Source organism: Lissotriton vulgaris, chromosome 6 (genome assembly GCF_964263255.1).
Source record: "Lissotriton vulgaris chromosome 6, aLisVul1.2, whole genome shotgun sequence".
NCBI classification, from domain to species: Eukaryota; Metazoa; Chordata; class Amphibia; order Caudata; family Salamandridae; genus Lissotriton; species Lissotriton vulgaris.
Genome location: NC_141694.1, coordinates 411,496,722 through 411,521,804, shown reverse-complemented (window position 1 = coordinate 411,521,804; position 25,083 = coordinate 411,496,722). Strand labels below are relative to the sequence as shown.

Genomic DNA, 25,083 nt, shown 5'->3' with positions numbered 1-25,083 from the left:
TCACATCACAATGACAATACACATTAGTTAATTATATTGCTTCATGCAGGCAAAATTAGTATTCCCACGTGTATTTATGTGTGCAATTTATACTATTGTTGATTAATTTACCAAAACACACCATTAGTAAAAATTAACGTTATGGAACATTGATTTCACGAGGGGTACACAAAATTTTGCTTTTGCCACCTCGCTCCATCAATTCCCTCATCTGGTGATCCTATCACCAAACATCTCTCAAAATTTTGGAAAATTTAGCAGAACATGTTTCGAATTCTTCATATTAGTATAATCTATACTCTAGTAACTTTCTCCTTTGATTCTTTAAAAATCTTTTCTCTAATTTCAACCATCTCTATTTCATTCTCTTCTCTTTCCCTTGCTTTTCGTTCTTGAATTGTCTTGTTTATTGCTTTTCTAAAATCTCTTCTGCTTTTGCATATACAGCATAGTCTTATCAGAAAAATTACTATTACTAAGATTGTTATTGGAATTAGTATTTTACCTATAATTGAACTACCTATCTCCTGGAACAATGCTTAACTGCTGTAAAACTTCTACCTAATTTTTCAAGAACACCTTCAACCTCCAGTGGTTCAATTTCTTTATGTAAATCTGTAATATTTGTCATATACTTCTCAATATTTTGACTTTTATCTGGAATATAAGTACAACAATGTTGCACTTTCAATATTCCACAGACTCCTCCCTCTTTTGCTAAAATTATATCAAGGGCAAGTCGAATTTGCATTACCATAGCTCTCATAGCAACCATTTCAGTATCAACCATCAGGAAACCTCCTGCAGTGTCTGTTGACAAACGATCAACTATTGTGGACAATTTTCGGATTCTATTTGCGTTAAACGAAATTCCCACTGCTGGTTTCAGTGCTCCAAAAGCATCACCTATTATTTCCAACACACCCTCTCTTCTTTTTCAACTTAAAACTTTGCCTATCTCATGCTTTCCATTAGTACCTCTATCTACATGAACATTTTTAGGAAAGACCAAGCCCACTTAACAGGTCCCATACCAATGGTCGGGTAACCTATAGTAAGCTTTATTCCCACAGATAAAATAAACAACCAGAAAAACAGGATCATTTCCTCCTTTAAATCCCCAACCCCCTAAAATTCTATAGGTGTCTTTACATTGACTTGCACCCACAAAATAATTGTCATACATAGTATTGTCTCTTCTTATACAAAATTTCCCTAACATTGGAGTATCTATGTTTAAAGCCACATTCACATTCTTGTCATCAAGATTTTCATCATTAAATGTCCAGTGTTTAGATTTCAAATGTTATATTTTCTCACTTCGTTTATATGCAACCTTTCTCTCCTCAACCATATTCAGAAAAGTCTTATCCTCAACTCTCAATTTACATGTCAGATTATTATTAAAAGCGTATTCATGTGTCAACTCGTCTAATTCTAAGAAAAACTCTCATCACTTTTCCAGGTTTCTTTTTGTTTAATGCACTATCAACTTTTAATTTAGCAAAAATGTCATCCACATTAGAATAATGATATTCCAATTTCCCAGTCTGATGAAACAAACTTGCAATTACACTACAAGTCACACCATATGTAAGAGGAAGGTGGTGATATGTCACCCCTTCTGACACTGACGCTGGCAATTTTACACAAACAGCAATCATCAACATTCATAGTTTAATATACTCAAGTAATAACCTTGAAAACGTATTCTTTGTGTAGTCACTTATGGACCTATCCTGATGCATATCTGGTCTATACACATGAGTCTCATGAACTTCTACTTTCTCACTTGGCTTATTTGAACTCACATTTGGCTTTAATTTCGTTAAATTATCCTGGAAAGGAAAAACAATAGCTAAACTTATCCATAATATTATCAATAATCCCATACAGATGGAACAACACCTACACCATTTTCTAAAAAGAGAACATTTTGTTTCATGGTTACTTATGGCCATTTTCTCTAACACAGTTTCTTCGACCTAATGTCACTCTTAGATTCCACAGCACACAATTTACTAACAAAATTTCTTCGACCTTGTGTCAATTCTATTCTAAGCTACACTATGGTTAATTTCCTAACAGATTTTCTTTGACCTTATGTCAACTCTGACCTCTTCTATATTTACAATATCCGTCTCACAGGACTTCAGAATTTTTATTTATTATCATATACTTGGAGCACCTATCTTTTTGTCTAAGTTGACTTTTTTACTCACTTTTCCCAATCATCTTTGGGGTGTACAGGTTTTCTTGACTGCTATTGACTTCAACAATGGGTGACAAGACGAAATATACCCACTCGGGTAATTTATACTTCTGGTTTGGGCGTCTTACTCTTTTTGGCCTTTGGACAATTTCTATTTTCTTACCTAGTGTTTCTTTCTGGCTAGTGATCTCATTCACTTGTTCTTCTGGCTCTTTGGCTTTGTTCACTAGTTTGAATTTCAATCCATCAGTTTCTTTAGGCCAATTATCTCCTTTACAGACTTTCTTTGGCTCTACTGTGTTATGCTCCACTCTCCAAGCTCTTTTCCTTGGCTTCTTCTTAATGCAGCTTCATCTGCACTATCATCAGTTTCACTTTCAGTATCCTCAACTGTATCATTGATTATGATTTTCACAATGTCTTTGTCTTCATCAGGTTCAGCTTTTTCTTCTGTCACTCTGTTAGGAACACCTTCATAACTGGTACTTGGAATCTCATCCTTATCGTGAGTTACTTCCTCTTCCCCAGTCTCAGGATTTCCGTTCCTGCCTTCAGAGTTTTCAGATTTCTTTTCAGCGTTCTCCTCTTCTACAACCTTATCTTCACCTTCTTTTGCGTCTCTGCTTGTGTCTTTCTTTACCATTTCTCGATTTTCAAATTGATCTTCAGAATCTGGTCTGCCTCATCACCCTGCCCATCAAAATCTCATGTGGACTTAATCCAGTTTTCCTGTCAGGAACGCTTCTCAGTGTCATCAGAACAAGCAGCAAGCCGTCTGGCCACTTAAGCCCTGTTGCCAAACACATTTTTGCAACTCTGTTCTTAATGGTTCCATTCACCAGCTCCACTACCCCTGAAGCCTCAGGTCTGTAAGCACAATGCAGCTTCTGACGAATGTCTAGAGCTTCACAGATCATTTGCATTAGCTCGTTTTGAAAATTAGGTCCACGATCTGATTCAAGCAATACTGGGAAACCAAAACTTGGTATTATCTCTCATAAAAGCAGTTTGGCAACAGTTATCCCATCATTTCTCCTCATGGGGAAAGCTTCCACCCATCGAGAGAACAAACAGATTATCACAAGAATATACCTAAGCCTATTGCATGGGGGCAACTTCACAAAACCCATCTGAACCCTTGTAAATGGACCACCCTCCCGTCCTATGGTTCCCAAACTTACAACAGTTCTTCTGTTTGGATTGAATTGCTGACATACCAAACACATACCAAATCATTCTGAACTTGGGGTTATACCAAGTTTGTCTAAAAAATGAATCATGGCATCTCTTCCAATGTGGGCCTGACCATGGTACATTCGGGCCATGTCTGAGATCATGATATCTGGCATTACTGGTCTTTCATCTTTGTAAACCCAAATCTCATCTTCTTCTCTCTGTCTGCATCCCGCTTTTAGCCAAACATCTTTTTCCTCTGCTTCTGCCTCTTCCTGTATCTGCTTCACTTCCTGCCATGTCTCAACTACAGTGGTTAGCATTAAAGGACTCGGAACATGTTCTTTCAACTTCTCTCGATTGATTGAAATTTGCAATTGCATCCACATAATTATTTCCTCTGAAAATGTAATCCTCACTCTTTTTGTGCGCTGAACATTTCACTACAGCTATTTTTTCAAGTAGTTGAATCACATCTATCAGTGTTATTACAAATTCAGCATTCCGGATAAGTGTTCCTGCAGAGGTCAAATAACCTCTTTGGGACCAAAGCTGTCCATAATCATGAACAACTCCGTAGCCATATTGACTGTCAGTCACTATGGTTACTTTCACCTCTTTTCCCAATTCGCATGCTCGTATCAAAGTAATCAACTCCGCTACTTGAGCAGAATGAATTCCTTTCAAACAAGATGCTTCCAACACCTCTGCCACCGTACAAAAGGCATAAGCAGTACTTAAAATACCACTCTCCGTTCTCAGACATGATCCATCCACAAACATCACAAAATCTGATTCAGGTAAAGGCTCATCTCTGATATCTGGTCTGGGTTTTGTGCAGTAATCAAGAACATCCAAACATTTGTGATCAAGCTCACCTTTCACTTCTGCTTCAATAGTGTCAGGTAGCAATGTGGAAGAATTAACGCTCACATATCTGGTGATTGTCACATTTTCAGCTCCTAAAATTATTTTCTCATATCGGGTCATTCTGCTATTGGTCATGTACTGTGTCTTGGCTCTAGTGAGGAGAATTTCTACAGAATGAGGTACATACACCCTCACAGGAAATCCCATTATAATTCCCTCACTTTGCTCCAAACTTACACTGGTAGCTGCTACTGCTTTCAGACATCTTGGTATTCGGGGATAGATCGAATGGCATTCCCAGTACCACCCACAAAATGTCAAAAATACCATACCAGAATTATCTAAGGACTTGGAAGCTCCATGTAGTGTGTAGGACATCCCACTTTTACATCAAAGGCAGTTGAGGATGTGACCTCTATGCACTTTCCACAAGCCAAGCTGAGATCAGTATATACCATGCAGATATTTAAACTGAATCAGACGGTGTCTAGTTGAAATTACCGCCTCTCAGGGTGCCATCAGTGTGTCCTTCCATCCAGAGTCCTCAAGGGGACTCACATCGGTTTCCCATTTAGTAGTCAGAGAGGAGAAGGAGTCTAGTGTATGGATAACTAGTTTTTTATAGCTCGTGGAGACCTGCTCTTTAGTGAGTAAATGGGATATGGTTATTTTAGCTTCTAAAGGGTTGAACTCCACTAGGTCTGTAGCAGCAAGTGTGTAAAAACTAAAAGCATGCCTGAGTTGCAGGTACCCAGAGAACTGAGATTGTTCAATTTAGTCTAAAATTTGTGAAAGAATTTTGGACCAGTGGGCCTAGCAATGTGGGCCAGGGATGAAATACCAAGGGAGCCCAATCCTTCAAAACCCTCAAGAGCAGAAATCTGGGGTAAACAAATGCCACTCAACTATGGAATGACTCCTGAGAGCTTCCCCTGCCCATGAATTCCTCTATGAGATGTCTTCCATATCCTTTGTGCTGTCACCATGGCAGGGGCGCCCTGGAAGGCAATTTCCCTGTGTACAAATAATGTAGGAGGGAGGCTTTTCCAATGAGCCATTGCACCAACCTGTAAGTCAGATCGTCAGTTGGGCCATATATCAAGTTATTGACGACCAGGAGGTGCGATGCCATATAGTAAGAGGCAACAGTCATTGCAATGCCCCCATAGCAAGCAGTTTTACAACATTAGGTGTATGCCACCAGCGGGGGATTCATGCCCTAAATAAACGTGATGAGTGTAGTGGCGAGGAAGGCAACGATTGAGTCCGGTATATAGAAGGGGTAGTTTTGCATGATATATATAATTTTGGACAGGGTGACCATTTTGAGCAGTGCTACTCTACTCCAGTAAGTACAGGGGAAGTGTAGGCCAATGCAGCATATCTCTTCAAGTGGCAGTCAGCAGGGGTATGATGTTCAGGGCCCTTGAACTCAAGACAGTATTGATTATATTCATCCCCAGATACCAAAAGCTGGAGATTGTGACAGTCAGGCCTACTCGACCACTCCATGTCAATCTGGTTTCAGTCTGCCCTATTAAGAAGAGTCGCATTTTACTCCAGTTGACCCTAAGGTCAGAATAATTCCTAAATGTGTCTAGAGTCTTCATAATTACGGGTCCAGTTACCCCACGTATATTAGAAGATCATCTCCATAGAGGGAAATCTTGTCCTCATAAACCTCTGACCATACAAAGCCCCTTTCATGAGTTTATGTCCTAATCAAACACGCTAAAGGCTCCACGGCCAATGCAAACAGCAAGGGCAAGAGGGTACAACCTAACCTCTGGAGTGGAAAGGAACAGGAAAGCGTTCCTCCTCCTTTGACCCAGGCCTTTGGTGAGGTGTATAGAAGCTTAACATATGCAAGCTATGTAGGTCTAAACTTTAGATGTCGCAGCAGAGAAAGCAAGTAAGTCCAGGAAAGGCTATCAAACACTGATTTGAAGAATGGTTGAAGAATGGCCAAGAGTTCATAGAGCTGTTTAACCATTCTAATGGCATTGTACACTCTGCCTATATGAAGCTGGGTGGAGCGGTTGGGCATGAAGCCACTCTGATCTTTACACACTACGTCAGTAATGGCTGTATCCAAACCTAGAGCTAAACTGGTAGCAAGTGTTTGGGTTTCACTTTTAATTAGGAAATTGGCCTATACGAGGGACTGCCGTTAGCAAGTTTATCAGGTTTCAATATACTGAAGATGCGAGTTTCCTCCAAGTCGTCAGGGAAATGGCCCAAGCTCCGGGCCTACTCGTAGAGGGCCAGAAGAGACCGTGTCAAAATGTCAGCCTGGCATTTAAAAATCTCACAAGGAGGGTATTAGGGGCCAGAGAACATCTTTGTTGATATCTAGGAGTTGGCTAGCACCACTAATATAGCAGTTTAGATGGGTAGGCCGTGGACACTGGAGTGCAAGTATATAGATGTACAGGCCATCTGTCAATGTAGGTGACAAACTTTGTGTGTAATGTTTCGTAATGCTGGTCTATTGCCTCTACTATGCCGGTTAGAATCTGATAGAAGATGTTATGCCCAAACTCGATTTTTCAGTATAGATGTTTGGTTTTCATTGATTTGGCTTAGCCAATGTAAGTGTTTCCCAGTTTTATTGCTGTGTTAGTTGATTTGGTATTTGGAATCCTGCCACAATTTCTTTGCTTCGACAAACTGCTTTTGTTCAAGTTCAAGCGTGGCTCTGTTAATACTGAGAAGTATATCACATTTAGTCACTCAATAAGTGAGTTTCCGCCTTATAACCAGCGATTTTCTGTTTTTAAACTTTTTGGGGGGATCGCCAACTTTGAAATAACACCTCCCCTGACTACTGCCCCATTTGCCCCTCAGAGTATCCCTGGGAGTCAACAGACCCCTGTTTAATCTGAAAGCATTTTGTAGAGTTATAGGCTTGCCCTCAAATCTCTTTTCTGTAACCCACCATGAGTTAAATCTCCACAGTGGAGGAAAGCGGGCATGAGTCCCAGAGCAAATTAGACCCTGCAGGGCTCAGGGGCAGGAACAGCAATATGGGGTCCGGTTCCACCATGGGGTATGTAATGGGCTGTTGATGTAATTGTCTCCTTGGGGTTTCGTGTTTGGAGAGTAGTCTCCAGGCCCGCTTCCGGCTATATGCAGTAGTCCTGGCTGCACCCAAAACAGGACCACACCCAGATAGGAGTCATGCCACATATTTTAGTATCTGTTCAAATGCACAGAAGTAAGATACATGGCTAATACCTTAGATCCCTAACAATATGAGGAAACAAAACAGGATAATGTTGCAGTGTATCTGTTTCACACTTTTCACCATCCCTAGCTAATAACCAAGTGCTCACATTTTGAGATATTTTCTAACTCGTCACAGAAGGCAAATGAGATGTTGCACGGCAATTAGAATAGGTGAATGGCTTACTCAGATAAGCAATCAGAACAACAGACGTATTACATGTGTACATTTAATATTAAATACTGGGAATAAAAACTAACAAAGAAACAGCCTACCAAATAGATACAGAAGAGAATATGCACTGTATTAAATTAATGCCAACTGGATAGCAAAACATAAAAATAATAATTCATATTGTTACTAGAAGTCTAGTAATACTTGCCTTACTCCAAGAAACATGAAGGTAGCATAGCTATTAATAACAATAAACTTAAACACTTAAGTGTTAAACATTATTGCGAGTGGGTAATTCAATTCTATGGAGGCTTAGGTGAGTGTTGGGTATTTAGGTATATTTAATGTGGGTCCCTAATGAAGGTATAACAAATATTTAAGTGCTACTTTTTTAGATTAAACCAACAATTGTATATCTGCAAAAAAGTGCATAGTCTCGCCAGATGTGCTTCAAAGTTTTTGATGAGGCATTTCAATTCAAATTTTTTGATTTGATTACTAATGAGACTAACATATAAATATTGTTTTTTAATCAGATGTTAACATATAACTTAAAGCATCAAATGTAAAAATACTAATGCCACCTCAAAATGAGATATTATTTATAAGGATTTTAAGAACTGTGATTTAAAGACTTTTAACTATGCGGATGACTTACAGCTGTTATTTACGATTGATAACTCTGAAACATCCATCTTGCACTTTCAATCGACCATGAGGTACATCAAAGCATGGATGGACCAAAACCAGCTGAAATTAAACCCGGCAAAAACCGAGTTAGTCCTCACTGGAGATAGCGCCAAACACTGGGGCCCCCACTATTGGCCATCGGATTTGGGTCAAGCCCCGACCCCCCTCAACATCGGCAAGAACGCTTGGGGTCACCATGGACTGCGATCTTTCGCTAAAAGCACAAGTGGGTCACGTGGTCTCTAAGTGCTTTTTCCAATTAAAAAAAATCCGGAAGGTTCGGCATCTTCTAACCTTGGAGGCAGTTACCCAGGTAGTGATCGCCACTGTTCTGTCCCATCTGGACTACGTGAACTCCATTTATTTAGGTCTCCCCCTTTACTTGTCAAAACGTCACCAGATGGTACAGAACTATGCCGCTAGACTGATTCTGAATCAACCTAGGTGACACGCAGCCACTCCTTTACTCATGAAACTCCATTGGCTTTCAGTGACCCAACGTTGTGCTTTTAAAACAGGATGTATGATTTTTAAATCCTTACATTGTAAAAGTCCCAAATTCATTGACCACCTTATTACAAAGTACGTACCATCTCGCAACCTCCGCTCATCCCATCTCGGCCTCCTTCAGATGCCCCCTTTCAAACTCAATGATGCCACAATTTGAGATGGAAATTCCTGTAGGTCATTTGGCATGACATGAGCTACTCTATGAAACTCATGAAACTTTCTATCTCAAACCATTAGCTGCGCATGTAATACACGATTAAATCTGCAAAACATTTCCAGTTAAACATACCCAGCTCTGCTCATTGTATACATAGAGCATTTAGCAACAACCATAAAAACAGCATTGAAGATCTAGAACCAAACTTAAACAAAACAGCAAACCATAGCTTGCATCATATGCAGATGAACTTTTGGTATATAGTCATTGCAAAGAACAAGACTGTAACATAGTGGAAAGACATTCTTTAATTCCAAAAAGTGTTTTAGAATAAAGTAAGTAACACAGAAAGAGAAATGACATCTATAAATTATGAGCTCGTGGTATAGCCACTTTCCAACTAAGATGGCCGCCTGAAGTGGGAGCTTTGCTCCCAGGCCTATAAACCCTGTAGTATCTGATGGAATCATTGTGAATGGTGTAGCCTTTCCACATCTGCTGTGGGCAGCAAAAATGACAATACTGGACCAGGCCGGAGAGATTTTTTCCAGCCATGAGGAACTTAAACCAAGCCGTGAGTCACCAGGCATGAATGCAGCAGCTGTGTCGGACGTGCTCCGAGGCAGCCGTCCCCATGAAGGGGGTGTGCCCAGGAAAGCCGATTACCACTCCATGAGTGAATTGTCAAAGAGCCGGTGACAGTGGCCCTTGGGGTGCGGTTTTGTGGGGAATTGAGGCCCTCCTTCGTGCAGCTGGCCTTCCCTGCTCCTGGCTGGGAGAGCCCCGGCAGGGGCAGGGGCGGATCAGTGAGAACCTTGGGGGCTTCAGGTTGCAATAATTCTAATGGTGAACATATACATACACCACGGACCCTCCTTCCCCGAATAATGACTGCTGCCTGGGGTGCTTAATTAAGGCCACACCCATGTATGGAGTCACTGTAGAGTTGGTGATATGGCACTTTCTTCACTATCAGTTGTTCCCACGGTACTGGTGCTACCACTGTAAACTCATATCCTGGTCCTCTATGTCATTATTGTTGGCCGCTTGTGACAACATTAACCCTGTGAGCAACTGTGGGTTTCATACACTCAGCAATGATTAATACCAGCATCAGCCACAACAGGGAGATTAGTAGGAATGGGGAAGACAAATGATTGGCAAACCAGACACTCTCACAATCCACTTGGACCGCCTGAAGACAGACATGGATAAGCATGATGACCGCCTTGCTGAAGCAGAGAGCTGGGTTTCAGCGGTGGAGGGTTACACCATAGACTGACAAAGCAAGGCCACTAAGCTCACGGCAGAGGTCCTTAGGGTAACGACTGAGAATGAAGACTTAGAATGTCGCTCTCTGCGCAATAATCTCTGTATCCTTTTCATTCCGGGGTTAACAAACTTGGACAAAACGGAGTCCCTTGTTGCATACTTGCTCACAGAGACGCTGGGCAGAGGGAACTTTTCACAATGCTTCATATTATAGAGGGCTCATGGATTCCCTTAGGCCCAGCCCTCCTGCAGGTGCCCTCCAGTGCCCGATTATTGCACGACTTCTGAATCACTGAGACCATGATGATGCTCTATACGTTTCCAGAGAAAAAGGCTGCCTTATGTTTCAAGGTGGTGGGTGTTTCCATCTACCCAAATTTTGGTGCAACAATCCAGACGTGCATTTGCAGCAGTCAACATATCTCCTATGTAATGCTCTACCCAGCTAAACCCTGGATCTGATTGGATGGTCGCACTACTTTCTTTACATCTCTCAGGGACGCCATAAAGCACAAGGCATATCTCAAGGATATCCACAGAAAGTAGAATAAAACACAGGGGGAAAACTATAAAGATATGGATACCACCTCGAAGGACCTATTTAGTGATGTGGAATGATCAATGCGGCGACCCTTTTGGCAGAGGGGATGGATCCCCCTTCATGACTCTGGCTAGCTGCTTCATAGCTGTTTTCCGTTTCTCACCAACATCTCTAGCAATCCATGTGTGCATGCCGATATTTCCGCTATATTGTATTAGAGGCAGGCGGCAATTTCCCCCTTTTTGGGTGGTGTATTTTGGCTCTATGGTTTTCCCGGGCCTCATGCCTACATCCATGTCGAGAACACTCTTTTTCGCTAGTTGTTAGCTCTTCTGTGAATAATACACAGACCTTTATTCTACCAGATTCCACCACTCACTCACTCAAATTGATACTTTTTAGGACGTCATTACACTGCCATGGGTAGAAGGAGGCATGTGCTAACATGTATTGACACCCTTAACTCAGAAAGAAATCAAGCTAGCAATAGATGGCTTTGCCAGTAGCAAGGTCCCCTGCTCAGACAGCCTAACAATTCAACATCAACCTGTTTTTAGTCTTATCCCTATCCTGATTCTCTTTTCTCAATAAAGTCTTGCATACAGGATAGAAGATAATCTGAAACTAATCACCACTGTCGACATTCAGATAGTCTCCCTCCTGGTGGAGGATGCGGTGTCACTTGGAGAACGGGACATTAATTGACGGACCCACTGATAACACTATCCACTGAAGCACACTAAGCTGAGATAATATACACCACGTACTGTGAATGTGTGGTTTAGGGGCCCCAAGATAACATTCATAAGACTCTGGTATAGAGGGTTTTGTGGTTTATTCTCCCCTCCTCTCTTTGATTAATGACTAACAATTGAATTCTTCAAAAATTTCAAAGAACTCCTTATTGCTTTACTGCTGGAGCTCTATACCACTGCTCTCAACACACGCCCACTCCCCCTCCAACTTCTAGGGAGGCCGTGATTTATATTATCTTAAATCTGGGCAAGAACCCTAATACTGTTGGCTGTTATAAAATACTGACTTGGGTACTGGTAATTAGATTAAACCCGTTATGAGCAGATTGGTGCTAGGTTTCCAGTCTGGTTTTATCCCAGGTAGACCCAGATCCAACAACCTATGCACATTACAAGCGATGCTCCATCCTATCAAACCAGAGATGCAGGCCATCTCAGTGTTTCTAGATGCTGAAAAGGCCTTTGACTCTTGAATGAACATTTGTATATGTGGTACTGCACCGCATGGGCCTAGGGTATTACTACATCCTCTTGACCAAGGTGTTATACTTCTGCCAAAGACCGGGACAACACCGACTAGGTCGCCAGGCGGGGCAGGACCCTTGGTGTATGTATGACTAAAGGGCTTCCCCCTTGACAAAGCAAAGTGCCCGGAGACGAAATTCCTCCCCTCTATAGTAGGATGGAGTGATAAAGGAATGTTTTAAAGTTTAAAAAAGATAATTGTCTTGAACTAACTGATGAGGAGCAGCTATCTGCCCTTACACAAGCAGCAGTATAGGGAATCTCCTTCTGCGCCTTCCAAGGAGGGTATCATGTTGCCCTGAAGAAAGTCCAGGACCTAACGAGACCCAAACAGGACTGAAACATGTTGGCTCTAGGGTCATAGGACCATAAATACTCAAATTAACCACGCTTTTATATTTTAATAAACACAACAGATCCAAAAATAAAGGATCGGTTTATGGTTTGTTCATCTTTAACCCCCCCTGGTCATTTTCACACTTAGAGATCCCTGCAATACGGTCGAGCCCACCCTGACTTATAGGGGTCAGGGTGACCCCATGTTGAAGCATGACACCACTAGAGTGTGTGTAGTTAATTAAAACAAAAGGAATACATTTCCTTCCCCACTCCTTAGGGTGTCTCTTCAAGATAGGACTTCCCTCCAACACCATATTAGGGTCTACTGTAAAGAAACACCTGAATTTCGTATTGCTGTAAGAAAACTAAACATATATCCGCCAACCAGAGACACTTTAACTTTCTGAATAAACTATACTGTAAGCTTTCCTTACCAGGATGGATAATTTCCCAATCCAGTTAAAGATCCCAAAATCAGATGGGACAATTAAAGCTAAAACAGGTAGATATAAAGCTTTGCGGCAATGGCGTCTGGTGACTCCAGACTACTTTTTTAATTCCTTTGCACATCCAATGTCCTCCTCGGACCTAAACATTAATGATGCTTTAGAGCAATTTGATAAATCCCAAAATCCTGCTTTCAATAGTATTGCCTCTCTAAAGAAGGGAGTGAAATCTCTTCTCATACCCAACACTCCCTGGTACTCTAAGGAACTGAGACAGGAGAAATCCTCCTGCAAAAAGCTAGAAAGGACATGGCAGAAAACCAGATCCCAAAGCGATAAAGATGCTTTTAGACCAGCACTGTCCTCTTATCATCAGCCGAATAAATTAGCCCATAATGCCCAAACCATTACTCGTATTTAGAAAGCTGGTAATTCTTCTAAAGAATTATTCAAAACCCTTAAAGATTTAGTAAATCCTTCTGCTTGCTTCCAATGTATTGCAGCTTCGCAAGACCTCTGTAATGCCTTAGCAGATTTCTTTAAGGACCAAAACAAACAAATGTATATGAAATGTATTACGCCTTCAGCTTTTTCTGCCGAGATGCTAAGCCACAATTCTTTCTTTTGAAATGGTACCTACTCATTAGAGAAGTTTGGTTCTTTCCCTCTCGAGCAGATTCAATTTTTTTTAGGAAAAGCCAAATCTGGCTCTCCGTTAGATCTCTGTCCGCCATGGATCACAGGCTTGATTTCTCACCAAATGGCTCCCATGGTTATGGCACTATTTTATTTATCTGCAGATATGGAAGGATTCCCTGTACTTAGAAGTCTGCACAGGTTGTACCTATACAAAAAAGGCCAATGCTGATACCAATAATTTAGCAAACTATCATCCTATATTTCTGCTCCTGCTCTTAGGCAAGTCATTAGAAGGTCTAATAAATAATAAATTCTCAGCTCTCAGCCTATCTCGAGGAAAATATTATCCTGACTCATTGCAATCTGGGTGCAGATCTGGTTATAACACAGAGACTGTCTTAGTTGCGGTTAATGACTTTATAAGACTCTCTGTGGACAAAGGCAGCCCCTCTGTGCTGGTGCTGGTGCTATTAGATTTATCTGCGGCCTTTAATACCTGTGTGACACTCAAGGTTGATAAACAGGCTGTATGAGATTGGCATTTCTGGTACTGCCTTGCAATGGTTTCAAGACTTACTCAGAAATGGAACTCAGACTGTTTCACTGGTTACCTTCAAGCCTCGCACTACGTTGGTTGACAAGGAGGAGCACCAGGATTTCTGTCTCAGCGCTTCACTGTTTAATATTTATGTAGCTCCCCCTAGCAGCGATTGGTAGAACCTTTGGTTTTGAAATAATATCATACGCCAACAACACGCAGCTGATGCTTTCCTTTGATAAGCATTTGGAGAAAATCAAGGATCAGTAGAATAGATGGCAATTAACTGCCTACAACTGAATGCTGATAAAACTGAGTTCATGCTGTTTAGTAAAGCCCAGCGACTTTGGACTCCTGACTAGAGACCTTCAAAGCTCGGCCCGGCTCCTACGCCCTAATAGGTAGTTAAGAACTTTAGCTTGAAAATAGACCAGTCTCGTTCTATGAAAGATCATGTCGCCGCCATTAGGGGCATTTGCTTCAACAAAATGAGTTTATTTATTTAGTCATTTGATATTGCGCCCGACTCACTCCCGAAGGAGTATCCCAGCACTGCACTGCTTGAAGAGAAAAGGAGGGAGTCTACAACAACCAAGTCTTAAACCCCTTCTTAAAGGATGAGAAATCTGGTCAAGAGCGAAGGCTAAGAAGGAGTTTATTCCAGTGATAAGGGGCTGTGTAAGAAGAAAGATCTATGCCCATATTTTGAGGTACCGATAAGGGATCACCAAAAGCGGCTTGTCCGAACATCTCAGACGTCTTGAGGGAACGTAAAGTTTAAGTTGAGAAGACAAATAAGCTGCCTGAGAGCTTTGTGTGTCAAACAACAGAGTTTAAAGATGATACTCTTCCTAATAGGCAGCCAATGAAGCTTTCTAGGGATTGGAGAAGAATGTGAGCCAGAAGGAAGAGTACAGATTAGCCACGCACCAGTGTTCTGGACCAGCTGCAGTTTGGACAGCAGTGTCGTTTACTGAGGTCAACAGGCAATCCCTGAGTCCTGGAGATTGGTGATTAGAGCCTGGACAAGAGTCTTCCTACGGTGTCAGGAAGCCACTGAAGGTTTTTTTTTAAAGCCTCATGGTAACGAAAGAGATGCTGCAGGTGGATCTAACTTGATCTTTCATGGAAAGAGATTGATCCAACCTCACACCAAGATTTTTTACTACCTGCTTAGGTGCAGGAGCCAAGCCGAGTTGTACGGGCCACCAGTCGGCTGACCATATCTTGCCAAATAGCAAGATCTCTGTCTTGTCGCTGATTAATTGGAGATAGTTGTTAATCATCCAAAACAGCGACTTCCATCATGTAGTTTGCAAATTTACTCTTCACAATGTCAGAATCTGGACAAAAGGAGAACAGTAATTGAGTATCATCTGCATATGACACAATCGCCACACGCAAGCTCTAATGAATCAACGTAATGGCACCACATAGATAGATGTTTAACAAAGTAGGGCTCAGGCACGATCCCTGGGGAACTTCCTTGTCCAGATGCATTTGTTGAAGAAGGCATTTCCTTTCCTTCTATCCTCTGCCGGGAAAACTCTTGTTCAGTCTCTGGTTATTAACAAATTAGACTTCGACAATGCTCTGTTGGTGCAGCAAATTAAATCCTTCTGGCTAAATTGTAAGTGGTTCAAAACATGGCTGCTCGGCTTGTCTGCAACCTCCCTACCGGCTCCGCTTCTGACCCTCTATAAACAGCCTTCCACTGGTTACCTTATAAGAATAGCACCATTTAAAAAATTTGCTGTCTTACTTTTTTTTTTTTTTTTTTTTTTAACATTTTATTTTTGTTGTTGCTATCACATGTTATACAGCGATAATCAATCGTTCTGTAGAGCAGCGTCAACATTCAGCTGCCTACGAGTATGCTGTCTTACTTTTGATTTATCATGAACAGTCAGTGGGCCTAGCTATCTAATACAGAAACGTAAACGCTACTGCCCAGTCAGGAACTTACACTCCAATGAGAAAGCCTTATTGACAGTTCCTCGTCTCCGACTGACAAGATGCAGTGGTGGGCTTTTACCTACCTGGCTCAGTTTTACTGGAATGACTTGTCCACTTCATCAAACAACTTAATGAAGTTCTATTTTAATCTGACATCCTGTCTTGCTTGTACTTATTTCCAGGGCCGAGATACCTCTTTGGGGAGATTTGCTCGCTATAGTAAGTTTTATTAGCATAACATACCATGCTACACCCCACAAAGTCTTTACTATTTTGACCCAACGTCCTCCTCTGGGCCCCAAGATTCTCAACAGACCGATTGATTTTGTTTAAATCTAGCATGGCACTGCCCTCTTTTGCATGATTTTTGAATGGAGGTTGTTTAGACGATCAATGAATTAGCTTCAATACAATTGCAATGTATGCCACTTCCCATACTTTTGGGATCTGTGGTCGATGTCCACTGCCCTAAGCAAAAATGGGTTGCACCCCTTCAGGTTATTGCCTTGTGCAGGGTTGCCAGATGATGGGACGGGCTCCAAGATTATCTCCGCAATGTAGTATTTTGTAATGAGAGAACAGCGATCTAGGCCCTACTAAAACCACTTACACTGAGACCTAGAGATATCTGGGGAAACCTTCCATGAATATATAGCCTCCAGAACAACAAACAGTGAGGACTCCTCCTCGAGGGTTGGACCCTACTTGAGGTTTGTGTCAGCTGAGGAGCTGTCCCCATTTATCATGCTCTGATAAAGGCACCTAAAATAAGCCTGCAGTATACTGTAAGTCTAGCTCGTGGTGATGCTATGATTAATTAATGAGGTACAAAGAACAAACCTACACGAAGCAGGCTGTATTCTATCTCACATATTGCTATGATATTTTTATGTATACAGGCCGTGACAAGTTCACCATGGTATATGAGACCATGTGCTTGGACCTTAAATAACATATCCAACTTTTCCCATACCAGAACCACAGACTCTTACAAAAACATACATCTCCACCCGCAATCCCTCAAGACAGTTTGCCGACTACAAGTAACACCTGCGGCATCCAGGCCAGGTAGCAACCACCACTCTAGTCAAGGTAAGCTAAGTACACACTAAAAGATAGCCTATGTTCATCCTCTGGTATCTAGGCAGAGAGCACTCAGGCTTATCTAAAGAGGCAATGTGTAAAGTATTTGTGCAAAACACACCACAGTACCACAATGAAAAAAAACACCACAAAAAGACTCCGCACAGGTTAAGAAAAACAGGTTATTATATTCTGAGCAAAACAATACCAAAACAACACAAATCTAATGTATAGAAGTCAGGGGGTAACTAGAGCTTGTGGCGCCCGGGGCTATCCCACAGATTGCCGCAACTTGGGGGCAGGAGGGGTGCTGGGGAAAAAGGCTGGTGAGCACTTGAAAGATGTCCGAGAGACACGTAGTGTTGCTTCGAATAGTTACCTCGATCATGCAAGTTACATGCACATACATGAGGGATTTAAATTTTTGCCCCTGAGAAAGTGTAACTTCTAGACATTGAAATGTCACTCATAATTACAATGAAATTCTGAAAGTGCCACACATAGCAATCTAAAACCTTGGCAGCTATCATGGATGAGCCACAGACTCAGCCACCCACCCCTCTGAATCTGCTGCTGCTCTCCTCTTACCTCACTCGCTCCAAGCAGGGTCTGTGGCAGGCAGGGGTGGTTCCAGGAGATGCAACTTCCTAGTCACTGGTGCTGAACAATACTAGCGCATTCTTTGCAAGGTGCTTCAGAAAATCATGCAAATAGTTCAATAATAAAGCCAGACTCTTCTCATCCAGAGGTGTGTAGGCAAGCAGTGCACCAATACGGACAAACAGTCTTAAAAGGTGAGGCGCTCCATAGACGTGTGACATCTGTGCATCTGGATGATCAGCCAGAATTTCTGCATACTGTGGCCTCTCAAACTTGTACAGCAGCTGTGTGCCGAGCATCATGTTAAAGTATTCCTTAATTCCAGCAACCACTTTGTTCACTGCATACTCCTTATTATCTGTGTTGCCTCGCGATTTCTTGTAATTTGCATAATCCTCCAAAATGGCATCAACACTTTTTTTTAGCAGGGAGATAGAAGAGCTGCTTTTGCCTAGTTATCAAGTCCCAGTCATCAAACAGCCACGGTTTGAGCTCCTCTGGAATCTGTACTTTCCCTTCAACTCTTATAAACATTTCCTCATTTGTGCTCATATGTCTGTGTGCGTGCGTGCACAAAGGTCTGTGTGTACATGGGTGCATATGTCTGTGTGTACATGTGTGCATATGACTGTATGCACATCTGTGTGTACTTGTGCGCACAGGTCTGTGTGTAAGTGTGTGCATATGTCTATGTGCACGTGTGCGTACAGGTCTCTGTGCATGTGTGCGCACAGGTCTGTGTGTAAGTGTGCGCATATGTCTGTGTGCATGTGTACGCACAGGTCTGCATGTATGAGTGTGCACAGGTCACTGTGTATTTGTGCTCATATGTCTGTGTGCATGTATGCGCACAGGTCTGGGTGTACATGGGTACATATGTCTGTGTGTACATGTGTGCATATGACTGAATGCAAATCTGTGTGTACTTGTGTGCACAGGTCTGTGTGTAAGTGTGCGCATATGTCTAGGTGTAGTTGTGTGCACATGTCTGTGTAAGTGTGCGCATATGTCTATGTGTACGTGTGCGCACAGGTCTGTGAGTATGTGTGCGCACAGGTCTACATGTATGTGTGCTCATATATCTGAATGTATGTGTGTTCGCTGGTCTATGTGTACTTGTGTACAGAGAGCATTTAGCTCTCCGTGACAGCCTCTCTTTACAATAGGGCCTGGAAGGTAAACCCAAACCGCAGCACATCTTGGTCGCTGACATTTCTGTCCCCTCTCGGGTCACCCCCGGCTGAGTGATGAATAAATCATTCCCAGGCCTGCAGTGCTTAGGAATGGCGGGAGAGGTCGAGGGCGCGTGTGAAGGAAGCAGAATCCCTCGCTTTGATAGGATCTATTAGTCGTACTTTGGGTTGTCTATTTATATACACGTTTGATTATTGCCTCTCTTTTTAGTTTAAAATGTTTCTAAGGTATTGCTAATGAGCAGCTGGCCTTTAGGGGTGGGCATTTGGGTTATATTTTTACAGTGACTTCTCCGTGTGGTGCGCATTGGGTCCCCTGGCTGCCATAGTATGTATGTTTAGTAGTTTCCACTTTACAACTGCCCTTTCTCAAGCTTCTCTTCATGCGTTCCTTGCGGAAACTGGTACAAATACTCACCTACACCCAAGCTGGCTGGTTTTGAGATCCTGGGTAGAATATCCCGATAGGGCTTGTGCTAGCCTACAGGCTGCCAATGGCTTCAGTGAGATGTGTTTTTTTATTAATAACTGTATCAGATGTGTCTTTGCATTTCGTTTGTATTGGGCAAAAAAACACGCCCGCTGCTTGGTGCACAGTGGCAGGCAGTGTATGTCACAGTTCATTGTCATCTTTTAATGACGCCGCAGCTGCTTTCAGCTCTGGACCAATCCTAAGCATTACTGCAGAATAGTGCATAATCTATGAGGCGGACCCGACAAAGCATGCTGTATGAGTCGTTTGACAATGAAGCCTATGCGTGTCTTGGTTCTGCAGGTGACAAGGAGAAAAGCTCCAGGGGGTTCTGTTTCCCTTTCAGTTATGTTTTTTTTTTGCATAGCTTTAAAGTTGACAGTCAGACTTGTCAAATTCTGGTGAACCAGGAAATTTAGCGGTCACGGTGTGTCCAGTATTACACAGTTAACCAAGTGTAGAAGCCAGGACTAATTAACTAATTTCCGGACTTAGCTGCTAGGCGTCAGCTCCGTCATTTCACCGACCTGGATTAGTTTCAGTGGTTTGCGGCCGCAATGGGCCTCCAGTGCCGCGGCCGCCTCAAAAATGGTGCCGCCTAGGGCGGTCCGCCACCCTCACCCCGCCCCCTAGCTACGCCACTGATAGAAGTAGAGATATGAATTTCAAAAGAATAAGTGAAAAATAGCTCTTTTAAGCACTTTAGGGGTTACTTTAGGTTTTGCTGGACTGGGGCAAAGTCAATGTTTGGGCAGACTGCGATGGACCACTAGCTGGCTACAGGACCCACGCAGGCCACAGTGAACAAAGTACCTTTCCTGGTCGCAACTGCGAAATACGCCAGGAGATGTGTTGATGTTGATCCCGCAGGTTGAGGATGCATCGATTCTTCTCACCCATTGATGGTTAATGCGTTGGTCCCGTAGAGTGATGCACCGGCTTTCTCAACGCAGTTGAGGGATACATTGATCTCTCCAAGCTGCTGCGACGGCGATGCATAGTTCCAATGTGTCAGGCTCTTGAGGCAATGTGTTGGTTCTGAGAGCCAAGCACCAACTCTACTCCTGCAACCAGGTCGATGCAGGAGATGTGTTGATGTCCATGTTGCATGTATCCGGGTCCACCTCCAGTGAATCAGGCACATGAGCAGGGTTAGAGGCTTTGATATCCTTGAGTCTTAAGCAACAGGAAGCAAGCCAACAAGCCCCTGGAGCACACTTGGAGAAAAGGCAGAGTCCAGTTCTCCTTCAGCAAAGTCAGAGAGCAGAAGGCATCAGGCCAACAAACAGAAAAGCAGGCCTTCCAGATCAGCAGTGCAGTTGAGTCCTTTAAATAGCACCGCAGTTCCCCTGACAGAGCTGCAGTTACAAGTCCACTAGAGTCTGATTTTAGGGCGTGAAAGACCCAGTAGTTACAGCCACAAGTGTGTTTGAAGTGGGGGCGACTTCAAAGAGTGGTTTTTGAAGTGCACACGTAGTCTGCCCAGTCTGCCAGCAATTCTATGGGGAGTAAATCAGCCCTTTGTGTGGGAACAGGACACCACCTATTCAGTGCAGTGTTAGCCCCTCCCTTACAACCTGCCCAGGCAGGGCCATCAGAATGCAGATGTATGTAGATGGGTACTCAGACACACCTAGCCTTCCTGTGTTTGTTGCTGTCTAGAGAGAATGCACAAATTGTAGGTGTTCCACACCGCAGGCATGCATTGGAGACAGGCTGCAAGGCTCACACAGCAGTAAGTGCAGAGAATGTTGTCTTTCTAAAAGTGGCATTTATAAAACAGTAAAGTTAATTCCAACTCCACAAGTTAGTTTATAATTACCATTCCAGAGATATAAAATATGAACTGGCTAATCCTTTCTGATCAGGAATTACAGCTTAAAAGTGCATTAAGGAATTCAACATGTTATCCTATGGGAGGGTTAGGCCTCACAGTGGTGAAAAATGAATGTAGCTATTTGTTACTATCAGGACATGCAAAACATACACGTACTTACCCTACCTTCCACTTACACACCACTCTGACCGTAGGGCTATCTACGACCTACCTTAGGTGTGGCTTATGTGTAAGAATAGGGGAGTTTAAGGCTTGGCAAGTAGTTTTAAATGTCAAGTCAAAATGGTAGTAAACTGTGCACAGAGGCACTGCAATGGCAGGCCTGAGACAGGTGTGAAAGGCTACGTCTGTGTGTGGCACAACCAATGCTGCAAGCCCAGTGATAGCATTTAACTTACAGGCCCTGGGTATACGGTATACAATTTTATAAGGGACTTACAGGAAAATTAAATATGCCAATCATCTATACATCAATTACACACATGTTTAGGGAAGAAGAACATGCACTTTAGCACTGGTCAGCAGTGGTAAAGTGCTCAGAGTCCTAAGGCCAACAAGAAGGTTCAGCAAAATGTGGCGGCAAAAAGCACAATGTTTGTGGAAGACCACTACAAGGATGACAGGTCTAACACGTCCCCATAATAATTTGCCTATAAAGGTGAATTAAACCATGGATATCCATTGGATAAAGTTGTCAGGGAGACTACCAATGGAGGAGACCAGAGTCCTGGCTAGTAGCTCCTCCCAGTAACAGGGGGCACTCGTCGGCCCTATATTAGCGCATCACAGTCAACATATTTCAGCATATTTATCAAGTGGCATTCATAGACTATAGTAAAAGCAGAACCTAAGACAAAATATAAGATGACTCTATATAGTTGTGGAAAGTGGAATGTACAACACTGGTGGGTGGACATGAACCAGTGACAAGCGAGGAGTCCCCCCATCTTCAGAAGTATAGAATACTGGGCTGGTGGGAATGTCAACAAAATTTCATGTGCCTAGGAGGGCGACTTGCAGTTATTGATGGGTGTAGCCGCTGGCTTGCTTTTTTCCATATCACATAGTAGTGCATCTAGGGTTCCAGCCAACTGCTGGAAGGGGAGATCCTCCCCTTTTTGATTTTGCATAGTAAGCGTGAAGCAGATTGTGGATTAGTAAAGATGTATTGTTTGTGTATGTAAGTGATGTCTAGGCGTCCCGGGTAGAGCATTACATATTGAATTCTTTCCTGTCAAAGTTTGCGTTCAGTCAGCACATGGACTTGTCAGGCCTCTTGTACTTTCTGTGTAAAATCCAGATAAATAAAGATTGTGGTTCCCTTCATATATGAGGGGTTGTCTCCCCCAGGCTAAATGCAGGACCATGTCACGATCCTGGCAGTTGAACAAGCGGGCTATGATAGGTTGGGGAGCACCAGGAGGTGCCTGGAACCCTCAACGGATGGTGAAGCCTGTGTACTGCCATGTAGTTCCTACTAATCCGTGGGACCTGCTCATTTGCGCATTTGTGGAGAACATCAACTTTGGGTGAAGTGCTTAGACTGACCCCAGGCACCCATGCAGTATATCTTGGCATAGAGACAAGCTAGCTCACAAAGCCACCATACGCCCCACTGACCCAGACAGGGAGCAAATGGTTTCTGGCAACCACTGAACATGACAACCCTAACCCCTCAGGGATCATGGTAACAGATCTACAACCTTTTTGCCCAATCACTTGTGCGCTCTTGTTCACAGAGAAATATATAGAAAGAATACACAATGGGACGTTTTCAATACATTTTGAACCAATGTTATTCTTGTATAGAATACATGTGCTGCAGTAATCAGTAGTCAGAAGCATATGAAAGTGAATATAAGCACCAAAATAGTGAATAGCATATATATTTCCACCATTTTGCTAAAAACAGGGTATATATGCAGGCATATAAGATAAACTGGTAATAAGGCATACTCCTACTATGCAACCCCTACTCTATGCGGTTCTAGAGTATGTGTAGGTGTACATGTCTAGAACCAAGAATACCCCCACGGGATGATCCAACTCCATTACCTGGCGGGAAAGAATGTAGGATCCCAGTTGATCACATACTCGAAGCCCCTCATGGAGATGTTAGGCGGCTGCTTTGGCAAATCGTCAGCATGCAGGGACCCCACAATGTCAGCTGAAGTGTCTCCTCTACTAACCCCCAGAAATGCTTCTTTATTTATCTGTGTGATGTAAATGCAGATTATTGTAATTATGGGTATACAGATAGATCTGTTGCCCCTCTGGATGGAGATAGAACAACATTTTCACAACTTGCTCAAAAGCCTTGTACTCGGTGTTCGAGGCATCATGATTATGTTATGCGAAGCCAGATGTGTAAGCAAAACAATTTCAGACAAACTTATGCAACATTGTCACGCATGCAAATATGTGCAGGAAAGGGACAATGTAAGAAAATGTGCAGCGTTGCTACATAGGCCTAACCTGGACACATAACACCACCACTCAGAGAGGGGAGAAAACATCTGCTCTGAAGTGTTTCTTGAGGAGGGTTTCAACAAAGTCTGTCATGTTGCCTGTATTTGTGGATTCAGGGAGGCCTACCAGCCACAGAATATTATGCTAGGATCAAGCCTCGAGATCTTCATTTTTTGTTTAAATAACATCGAGGACATTTTGCCTGTTCAATAGTTTCTCAGTGGTGCCATTCATGTTATCCTCTAATTTGGAAATGCGAGTTTTGGTGGCAGCAATGCATTTTTCTTGCTTAACCAGTGCATCGACCATTGTGTCCGACTTGCTGCATCAAGTGGTCAAGCTTATTCTTGATGGAAGTCAAGCTCTGTTTATTTTTGCGCTGGAGAGGGGGAACGTCTGGACTATCAATCTCAGGAGGTGTATCTGCCCTATCAACAGACATAGTACTGGCCGCTTTCTTGGCCTCAAAGTTCAACTTTGTCTGTTCATGCTCGGGTCTATCCATATGAGATGTCATGCCATTGTGGCACACCGGCCTACATCAGAAGTTGCCACCAGTGTTGCCGTCAGAGAGGCAATGCGGATCATCTCACCATTATGCAGGCTCTGGTGAGTGCCCCAATGACCTTATTGGGACTAACCGCGAGTGAGCAACAGTGTTCAGTGGGCCCATGCAATAGCCAGTTTTTTACACATCAGCTCCCACTATAGCCGATGAAACTTGCCCCCAGTGCAAACACAAGTGTCACCTCACCTGTCAGGTCACTGGGCTCGTCTCCTGCAGTCACTGATGACGCAAGTGAACAAACTCATCAGGTTGGAATAAGCCAGCATAAATTAGTTGTATGAAGACCTATCTAGTGTTTTGTCTCTGTATTCACCAGTAGAAGGGGGGACATAATGCCAGTCAAAGGAGCAAATGAGAATTTAGTGCAGTGTTGATGGCATAACATTATTTCTGTTGTGGTCCTGCCCACCAGACCAGCCTAGCAAGCTGTGCGAAATGAGCAGGCAGCCTGCAATTAGCAGTGACAATCCCCTCTTGCCCCTCGCAGTGCAGTACAAACCCCAAGTATCTTGCTGCTCATCTCACCGTCTTCCCTACATCAACTATCACCCAGCGCTGCTGTGGCTGAGGCCCATGCATGTCTATCACTCCTCGCGGCTGGATGGGCCAGCCAGGTCCCTGTAGGCAAGCTAGGACCCTCGACTGCAGGCCTCACAGTCTTCTGGGGTTCCCCAGGATGCCCGGTCCTCTATCAGCAAGGAGGTATTGGAGGTCACCCCCCTCCGGGCCTTCTTACAGACTAGCACGGCCCCAGCGCACCGCCTGGGCTGCCACACTCTCTCCAACTACAGGTGATGGCACGGCAATGCCACAATACAGGCCAATGTGGGCCTACTGC

General features: G+C 43.1%; 1 pseudogene; it reads right to left on the bottom strand.

Moving 5' to 3' along the window:
* Nucleotides 1–2,504: 2,504 nt before the first annotated feature.
* Nucleotides 2,505–18,258, bottom strand: LOC147707400 (mortality factor 4-like protein 1 pseudogene; annotated as a pseudogene).
* Between the last annotated feature and the right edge of the window lie 6,825 nt (nucleotides 18,259–25,083).